General features: G+C 38.0%; 1 long non-coding RNA gene across 1 annotated transcript; it reads left to right on the top strand.

Moving 5' to 3' along the window:
• The first annotated feature begins 889 nt into the window (after positions 1-889).
• On the top strand, positions 890-4,925 carry LOC122629894. The gene is made up of 3 exons (XR_006327369.1): positions 890-1,074; positions 1,135-1,234; positions 4,793-4,925. It is a non-coding gene; the product is annotated as an uncharacterized LOC122629894 (long non-coding RNA).
• Positions 4,926-9,681: the final 4,756 nt, after the last annotated feature.

The following is a 9,681-nucleotide window of genomic DNA, read 5'->3' as shown; positions in this document are numbered from 1 at the left end:
GAGATATACGAGGCTAGATAATTGACTATGCAATGGCTCCAGCTATTTTATCTATGATTTCTCTCTCTCTCTCTCTCTCTCTCTCTCTCTCTTCCCCCTTTCTTTCTCTCCCTCTCTCTCTCTCGTGCTCATTTTTCATCTTTTTCTTTTTTTCACGATTCGTCCATAACCCTGAAAACAATGCACCCGCGGCACGTATCCGTATTGTCGTTCGTAGCAATCTACGTGTCATGCGATTCAGCGAATTACACTTTTCGTCGCTCATACAACGCTTTTCCACCACGAGAGGGTGAACAGAAAAAGAGAAGGAGAGAGAGAGAGAGAGAGAGAGAGAGAGAGAGAGAAAAGAGAGTTACACTTTATGGAGATGGAGATCGAAATTGGAAATCCCTTTGAATGTTGAACGTGCCTCTCGTTCAACGCGAACTCAGGCGTTTCGGGCATCGATTGCATTCGGTTGGTCACTTCTTTCGTTTCTTATTCGATATTTCTCTTTTTTTTTCTTTTTTGCAGACATGTTTTTATAATGCCGTACGATTTCAATCGAAATACTATAATAATCGCTATATATTTTTACATTATATCTATTTGTTCTACGTAGTAGAAATATTGTATACGATTGTTTTGTATCATCATTATCGTCATAATAGATTGTGACATATATCAAAATAGCTATTATACGAAACAAATAGAAAGGAATAAAACGATCGTCATAGTATACACTCGCAATTGAAATAAAATTGGAGAGAAGTTAGATATACTTATGTTTGAATTTCACTCGGCAAATCTGGCACGTTTTAGAGGCGATAGTATTTTCGTATATACGGTGAAAGAACGTATAAGAACATAGGTCTCTTTTCATGAAATCGTAACCGAGCGAAGCGTAACGTCGACGTAAACAAGTAACGTACCGCCATATCACGAGACATTAAGAACCCAGTGAGTTCGAACCGAACGTCGTTCCGCCTTTCCACTCGCGTTAAAGACGATGACAAGGAAGAGAAAGAGAAGGAAAAGGACAGAGACAGCCTCCCGAATGGTGGAAAGCGAAGAAAGCTCGGAAGAATGGAAACGGTTAGAAAAATATCCATGTCGCTTCCATACGTGAATGTCCAACTATGCTCGTATTTTCAGGGAGGCCGCGAGAATACCGCGAGAAACGACGTCGACGACAACGACGACGAATACGACGATGGCGACGACGAAGACGATGCTTGTGGCGTCGTCGGCTGCGGTAAGAAAAGTTTTCTGAAGAACGAAGTAATTTAAAAAGTTTCTGCTCCATGACATCGCGCGATAACAAATTATCCTTGCTCCATTATCTACAAATGCGATTATGATAAGAAAGAACCGAGTGGGGTAAACTTTAATGCAGTGAGTTTTAGTTAGTGTTACCTAGCTGACTAGCTACCCACCTCCTTCACGGTTAGCATCGCGATTATATGAATATTCTAACATGTATAGCCATTCGTGGGACCGGCTAGTTTCTCTTTCAAACGTTTCTACAACGCTTACATATATACGTTAGATACGTGTATATATAGATAAAATGTGTACGCGTAAAAGATGAGCCTGTATTCTTCTCCGCAAACTTCTTTTGGGTCTTCGCGCTTATGGAAAATTAGAAAATACTGTGCAGTTTCTTACTTCCTAACAAACGTCACGTCGACTTTTCTTTCTCACAAACCTAATAAAGTATAGTCTTATCTTAAGATAAGCTACGACCAGTACACTCGTTCCATACGGAGCAGAATGTACAATACACACACACACACATATATAGAAAATAATCGTATAAGTGAGAACGTCTATAAAAATAAATTGGAATTAGAAAATAAATTTTGTTGAGTGTGAGCCAATTCCAAAATCAGAATCCAGTTATCAATTGTTATTTTACGTTCGTTCTCTTTTTTTCGAAAACACTGATCTCTTTTAAAAATAAATCTTACAGGATGTCACAGAAAAACAAGTTGGCTTATCTAAAGTCATCGAAATTCGAATTTCACACTTTATGTTTCATAATTTCAATTGATGCCACTCTTGGTAGAAGATATCGCGCATACAAATATTCAGAAACCAGTTACGCACTGATCTTGTTGAGTCACGTTCAGTCCACATACGCGACGGGTCATCTAAGCTTTAAACACCATGAAACGATCTTAAGCAAAACGAACGGTAATAGGTACTGACTGATGTATATTATCAAAAATCAATAAGAAAAAATATAAATTTGAGTAGAAGCAAAAGTATTCAAATTAATAAAGACTATCTTGTATATTTTTTAAAAATGAAGAGAAAAGAAGAGAAAATATTCTAATATTCTGGAGATTAAATTCGTGAATAAGAAGAAAGCGCGGGATACCGACGAATAGCATCGTATTTTATAAAAGGGAGAAAAGAATACGCTCGAACAAAGAAACCTAGTTTGCAAAAGTATCATATTTGTACTAGCAGCGTCGTCGTGCCTTCCCTATTTTAATGCGAGACGTATCTATTCCGCAGCTTCTTTTTATTCTCTCCAGTGTCTCTCTAGTCTACGTGAACGGGATAAGGATCATCTCATATTTTCTTCCGTTTTTACTTTTCTTCTTCTTTTCTTTCTTTTTTTATTTTTTTAATTATGTATAATTACACGGATATTGGTACCAATGGAATTGTGACAAGAAGAAATGAATCTACAACAATAATTTTTCTCTCTTTTTCTTTAATGAAGTTAATTATATTTTTGTCACATCGTGTTGATTTATTTTCCGTTCAATGAATGAATGATGATTGTTCAGGTGTTGTTTGACTAGCTGAAGTTTTCTCTAGATTTTGAAATATATCTCTTTTTCTTGTAATTGTTTTTTCATTCTTCTTATCAAGAGAACAATGGACTTGAAGAAATTTGATAGGCAGATTGTGCGAGTAACAGATTATTTTATCAGGTAGTGTTTCCGGGTCGACTGATTTTGTCACGTCATTGAGAGTTTAGGGAATTGCTTTAAGGCCCGTTGCACACTGTCAATCAGTCGCCAGTAACCAGGTCACTAAATTCAAGGGAATATATGGGGGCGTACGCATTTGATTGTAGTGACCAACGAGTCGCCGGCAACTACGAAAACACGAGCGATAACTCGTTTGTTCGAAGAGTATAGTCGTCTAATTTTTTACTCGTTCATCGACCTAGTCCCGGTGACTGATCGACAATGCGCATGCAGTCTTAAAGAAAGAAAACTGCAATTTCTTTATAAAAAGGACTGCATAAAGAGAAAGAATGTCTGCCGAGAAAAATAGACTGTTCAAACTTTTTCCTACTTTGCATGAGACTGAGTGCTCAACGAGACGTATTTTATATATTATGACATTTTTCTATATTATAGTACCATATTCATTAATAGGTAGGATATTTATTATTTATCACCTTACCCTGTGTGCTAAATAATGGACATGAAGAAAGATGCAATCAGTGACCTACAAAAGTAACTTTTGTTAAGAAAAATCTGAAGATCTTTTCTTCCACGAGCACGTAAGAGTATCGACGGATGTTACGATGCTATCTCGTCGAGGAGCGTAAACACTCCTCGATGATTTATGTAGGCAGTTGCTTGTGGTCGATCGAACAAAGTCGGAAACACGCGAACGGCAAAAGAAGAAGAATGCATGCTTACGTGAATAAACGCACGTGCAGTCGGTATGCGTGTATGTGTATATATATATATATGTGTGTGTGTGTATACTTTCCAAAATTTCCTATCTACTAATTTATGTCGATGGCACGTCGAGACGAATCGACGGGGTCGGCAGGGCCGAGCACAAAGTTGAGAATAATCGAAGTTCGACGGTGAATGCGGAGAACCAACGGCAACCACCGAGAGTGATACCGGTGGAAACTTTACCATCAGCGCATTCGAGATCCAAACCGAGTAGTGAGCGAGCGAGTGAACGAACGAGTGAACGAACGAGCGAGCGAGCGAGCGAGCCTGGAGCCAAGTCATACCGAAGGGAAGCAAACTAAAGGGAGAGGGAGAAGCAAATACCGCGTAAAAGCACGAATAAGATTTAAATCAGGACTGACTGCTAGCATAACGTACACGGTAGAGTTATCGACGAACTAAACTATTTGCACGACCTCTTCGCAAGCAAACGTTGTAAGTTTCTTTGACTCGATGATGAAAGGGAGAATACGAATAAAATTCGCTGGCCCTCTGTATGATCTATAACACTTATAACATTTTTGTTAAAACCTTATGAGATTTTTTTTCAAAAAAATCAAAGATATTTTCGTTCATCTAATCGTTCTTCAGAATAACAACCCCTTGGTAGGAAGAGAAAAGAGAGAGAATCCTTTTTCGTATGTATGTATATATACAAACACACACACATACATATATATAAAACTCTGGTAAGGATGACACGGTATTGATGAAAAGACGCGTATGCGAAAATTGCCATATTGCCAAATATACGACCTGTAAAATGAATCTACACATCGATAAGCTCTCTCTGTCTCTTTTTTCCACTTTCATTCTGTTTTATTGCAATAAGTGACATAAAAGGAAATAAAAAGACTATAGATTTTGTTCGTTATATAGCGTATATGTACCAACCATGGTATAAAACGAAATAGAGAAAAACAGAATAAACATAGTACTGCTACGTAGTGCCGTGCAAACAAACGTCGGAGATACTCTTTTTCAAGCTCGTATCGAGGATCCCTCCTTTTTCTCTTCTCCTCCTCCTCCTTCCACTATCACGAGTAAAAAAGAATGAAAAAGGAAGGGTTTTATTTTCTTCTTTCTTTCATTCCCAGGAAACCATTATTTCGTCGAGGCGAGCTGAAAAATTATTTCCCCCTGCAACCTTCGATCGTTGAAGCAAGTCGGCCGTTATCCAGCCGATCTCATCATCGGATCGCTCTTGTCGCGATGGTAACGTCGTAGTCGTGGAAAAGAGAGAGAGAGAGAAAGAGAAAGAGAAAGAAAAAGAGAAAGAGAAAGAGTAAAGGGTTTGGGAAGGGACGTTGGCGTAAAGGATCGGACGAAGAAGGAGTTTCGAGTGGAAAGTTGCATGTGCAGCGGAACGTAATCCTCTCGATGTTTCGAAATTCAAATGACTTCGTTCCTTCTCTCCTTCCTTTTAGTCTATCCAAGAGGAATGTCGCGACGTCGTCCTGTCGTCGTCGTCGTCGTCGTCGTCGTCGTCGTCGTTGTCGTTGTAGAAAGGGACGACAAGGAGGACTATCATTCCTTTTACACGGATGGACAAGCGAACGAAAACGCTCATCTGGATTACCACTTGCTTGTTCGATCCTGATTTTACGATTCTCTTAAAGGGAAAGACACTCGTATACGAGCAATCGAATCGCCATTTTCGTTGTACCATTCATATACGCTATCTATGTCTGTTTATTAAAAATAATAAGAACGTAGAAAACATACGAATTATTAATCAAGGATCTACGTTAATTTCCTAAACGAATTACGAAATTAAATCTATTCTTGTAAGAAATAACTGAAACAACGTAATTTAGGTTTATTTGTCGAATTTTCAACGACCCGGTGATCACATGATCTTAATACAGTTAGTATTCGAAAGGAGGAAAGGTAGGGAATGCAGAGGAAACGTCGCGTGTACATACAGGCTGTAGCATGATAGTCATACTCTCTAGTATTCGTGTATTTACCTATCCGTATAGGTATACGTGTATAGGTAAAGCGTCGTGGCTGCAGATTCACTACATCCCAACCAAATTTAGCGGGTGCACCAACGTTGATGGCGGCACCCAAACACACCATGATTTATCTGTAAATGTGTGTCGTACTTCCGTATATTCCTGTGCACCCTACATCCCATGTTGAGACGGAGAGCATGAGAGACAGAGATAGAAAGGAACATTGTGCGTGCCGTTGCCACAATATTCAATGTCGGAAACGTCCGGCAGCCTCGAGGCGCCTTCTAACATCGATGACTGGCACATCGGTTTATGCTACTTCATATAGATTCACGTTATTCGGTATTGTACATCATTACGCTGTGACATCAGTCTTGTTATTTGTTTAAGAATTCTCAATGACGTCGTTATTCTTACATATATTTACAAGATACGCGTTTATTATTTCGAAATATTTTCAAATAAATCAAACAGGAAACCAATAGATAACAAAGAAATTATTTTTTTACAGATGAAAAATTAATATTAAAATATAAAATAAAAATAGAAATATCGTTCCATGCTCTACGTTGATGAGTAAGTAGAAAAGTTATATATATTAGAAAATTTTCATAAAAGAAGAAGGGTACTATCCGAAATCGATGCTTCTCACTGAAAGGAGTCTCGTGTAAATAAGACAAACCGGAAGTGTATACAGTGTGATTTATACACATGCAAATAGAAGGCATTTCCAAAGAGCGCATTCGCGTTTCGTAGTATCACCGAGAGAAAGAGGAAGAGAGAGAGAGAGAGAGATAGAAGGAGGGTGGGTGGGGATATTCAGACGGAGATATCAGAGTTGCCGCGACTCGAATGTTTGACTATCGAATTTCAACATCTTCATTCCCCTATCCTTCTCCGCTAGTATCCGTATAGATAATAACGTAGCACATGCTACAGTAGTGCATTGAAATGAAGGAATAAGAATGAAAGAGAGAGTGAGAGAGAGAGAGAGAGAGAGAGAGAGAGAGAGGTAAAAGGAATGGAGAGAATGTCCTTACATCAAATTCGAGTCTTAGTACACTTCATATGTATATGCGAGTGTGTTTACATATATATATATATATATATTTATGTATATATATATGTAGGTTCGTCTGCACCCACAGAAACGTGAGAGCAGTGTCGAACGTAATCGTATTAAGGCTGCAAGAAATTTCCGTGCACTCGCCAGGGATGCTTATTGCTTACGTGAGTATGGCAATGGCACGTATGGCTTGAGGTACGCGCATCTTGCGGGATATACGATCGAGCGAGCGACGTAGAAACGATCTTAACGATGTTTCTCTCCCCCCCTCTCTCTCTCTCTCTCTTTCTCTCTTCATCTCTCTCTCCCTCTCTCTCTCTCTCTCTCTCTCTCTCTCTCTCTCTCTGTCTCTTTCTCTCCTCTCTCTTTTCTCTCCATTCCTTTCTCAAAGAGGTGCAAATCTCGAGAGAGCCTGTGAGAAAGGAAACGTAAGTAGGATCGCTACTTTCAACGATGCTGGATGTTTTGTAGACTGTAAAATGCGTTTGTACATAGTGGCCCGTCTCTCTCTCTCTCTCCCTCTCCCTCTCTCTTTTCGTAAGATCTTCTACAATACAAGGACTCCGAGATGAATTTCAAGCTGTATCTATACGGAACAAGTCTCGCATACTACATTGACTTTGTGAACATAATTATCGTAAAGTTTGCAAGAAGTAATCACAGCTGTTTTGAATAGATTTTCGTATTATGTATATACTATAGAAAGTACATATGTATATATACCTATGTACAATTTTTGTTTTCAATTATTAGTTTCTTTCGTTGGAAATTAATTTAGTAATGCATAGTGATCATCTCTAAAGTAATAATTCGCAACTGTTTTTATTATTTAAAAATATTTCTATTGAAATTTTAAACAGACTGAATATAATAAATGCATATAATCATATTATATAGATAAAATTGATGAAATTTTACAATAAATTAATTGTTATTTACGCATTAGAAATAAATAACGCAATTAATGTGTACACCATGTCATTCAAAATTTATTTTATGAAAGAGAAAATAATCTTAACAGGAACATCGTAAAAGTAATAATTGAAATATTTGATCATTTGAAGTCACACCATTAAGATCATTAAGATCATTCGTAAATAATACTTTATATAAATTTCTTATTACTGTTATTATCTAAAGTAAAAAGAAGATCTTATGAAATTTTGTATCATCTTGCCATTAGGAATACGTCACGTTTGGATGTCCGATCATGTCCAAACACTTGTCATAGTACAATTCGATACATCGTCGAAAGTAGGAAAACGCGAGCAAGCGTATACAAGTTGTCGTTCTGTGTAGGATATTGCAACGAACAAAACGTCACTCTACGCGGTAACTCGACAAACAAAACCGAACATACTGTCTGCCTAAATCGCGCCAATCGATCAATCGATCGATCGAGCTCCCGATCAACGAGTCTATTCTCAATTAGCACCAGTCCGATTAACGACCGTATATACCGGAGCCGTTCGGGTACGTGCATGTTTAGATTTAATTGCACGACAAACCCGTAACTCGTTCGAGTCACCAATTCACCATTCTATTTCTTGTATTCATACATATATGTAAAATTCATCGTATCTATTTAACGACGTATCAATTTGAACGTCCACTTCTTCTCTGAAAAATTAGCATATTTCCGAATAGCTTTTAAAAGATCCTAAATACGAACTATGTGTTAATAGATTTTTGTTCTACTCAAGACGTCATTGTACATTCCGCACTTGCATACAATTCGAGCATCAAAACATTCGAAACATTTTTACGTATATAAGTTTCGAATATCTTCACTGTAGGAAACATCTTTTTTACTCTACAAAAAAGTATTACGTTATATCGTTTGTTGGACCCAAAAAAGAAGAAAGAAAGAAGGAAAGAGAGAAGGGTGAGGGAGAGGATGAAAACTTGAGGATTTCGCTAGTGCATGGAAAACATTTATTCGCTCGACTTCACACAAGCCTCAGTTCGTTCGTTCCCATATCGAAGGGTCTCCTTGACGATGCGATGACGAAAGAGCGAATTCTGCGTGTGCAATAACTCTCTTTTAGTCTCTCTTTTTCTCTTTCTCTTTCTCTCTTTCTCTCTCTTTCTTTCTCTTCCTTTTCCAGTTCTAGTAGCGTGAGTAAACGAACATGCGGGCCATTCTGCATCCATGGAATCGTAAAAGCACAAAGAGAGCATGACGTTTTACATTTGCATCCGACGACTATCCTTGCTACTTTTGACAAACACGAGCGAAGAGAGAGGAGAAAAGAGATCGTAAATTATCCTTCCGAACGATCATTGAGAAGGTAATAAAGAAAGAAAGATAGATAGAGAGAGATAGAGAGAGAGAGAGAGAGAGAGAGAGAGAGAGGAAGCAAGTCTTACTCTCACGTGCGATCGAATAACTTCTACTGCGACATTGCAATTACAGTCAACGAATAGAAGCTGATATCAGTCGAGTGTACTGACGACATTGACTCCCATGGGACATGTTTCCTCTCGAAGTGAAGCAAGTACTTACGATATTGTAAAGCAACGAATACAAAGACACGAGATATTTTTCGTTTTATACGGGACAGGTAACGAAATTGGGTCAGTTTCTATCTTCTGTATTATTGAAGATAAAAGTAACTACAGTTACACTTGAGAGGAAACTAAATTCGTTAAAAAGTAGATCTTATTGCGATCTTCAACTTCTTTTTTAAAAGAAAAATTCTTTCGCAATTTTATTAACGTTGCTATATTCAAGAGAATTTCAAACAAACGCGAAAGAATCTACGATCTAGTTCACATTAATCTTATAAATTTAATACTCATGATAATAAAGATTTGATAAATCACAAAATCAAGTTTAGCTGAGAGCGATAACGATGATTTGAAATCAAGCGGAACCGTCGTCGGAAGTATCGACAACGGTCCATTTCGTTATTTACCCATGATTTCGCTCGAATTGCCGGTGACAAAATCACCGGGATGT

This window comes from Vespula pensylvanica, chromosome 6 (genome assembly GCF_014466175.1).
Source record: "Vespula pensylvanica isolate Volc-1 chromosome 6, ASM1446617v1, whole genome shotgun sequence".
NCBI lineage: Eukaryota > Metazoa > Arthropoda > Insecta > Hymenoptera > Vespidae > Vespula > Vespula pensylvanica.
Note: the sequence above shows the minus strand (reverse complement) of the source record. Positions and strands in the feature narration are given on the sequence as shown.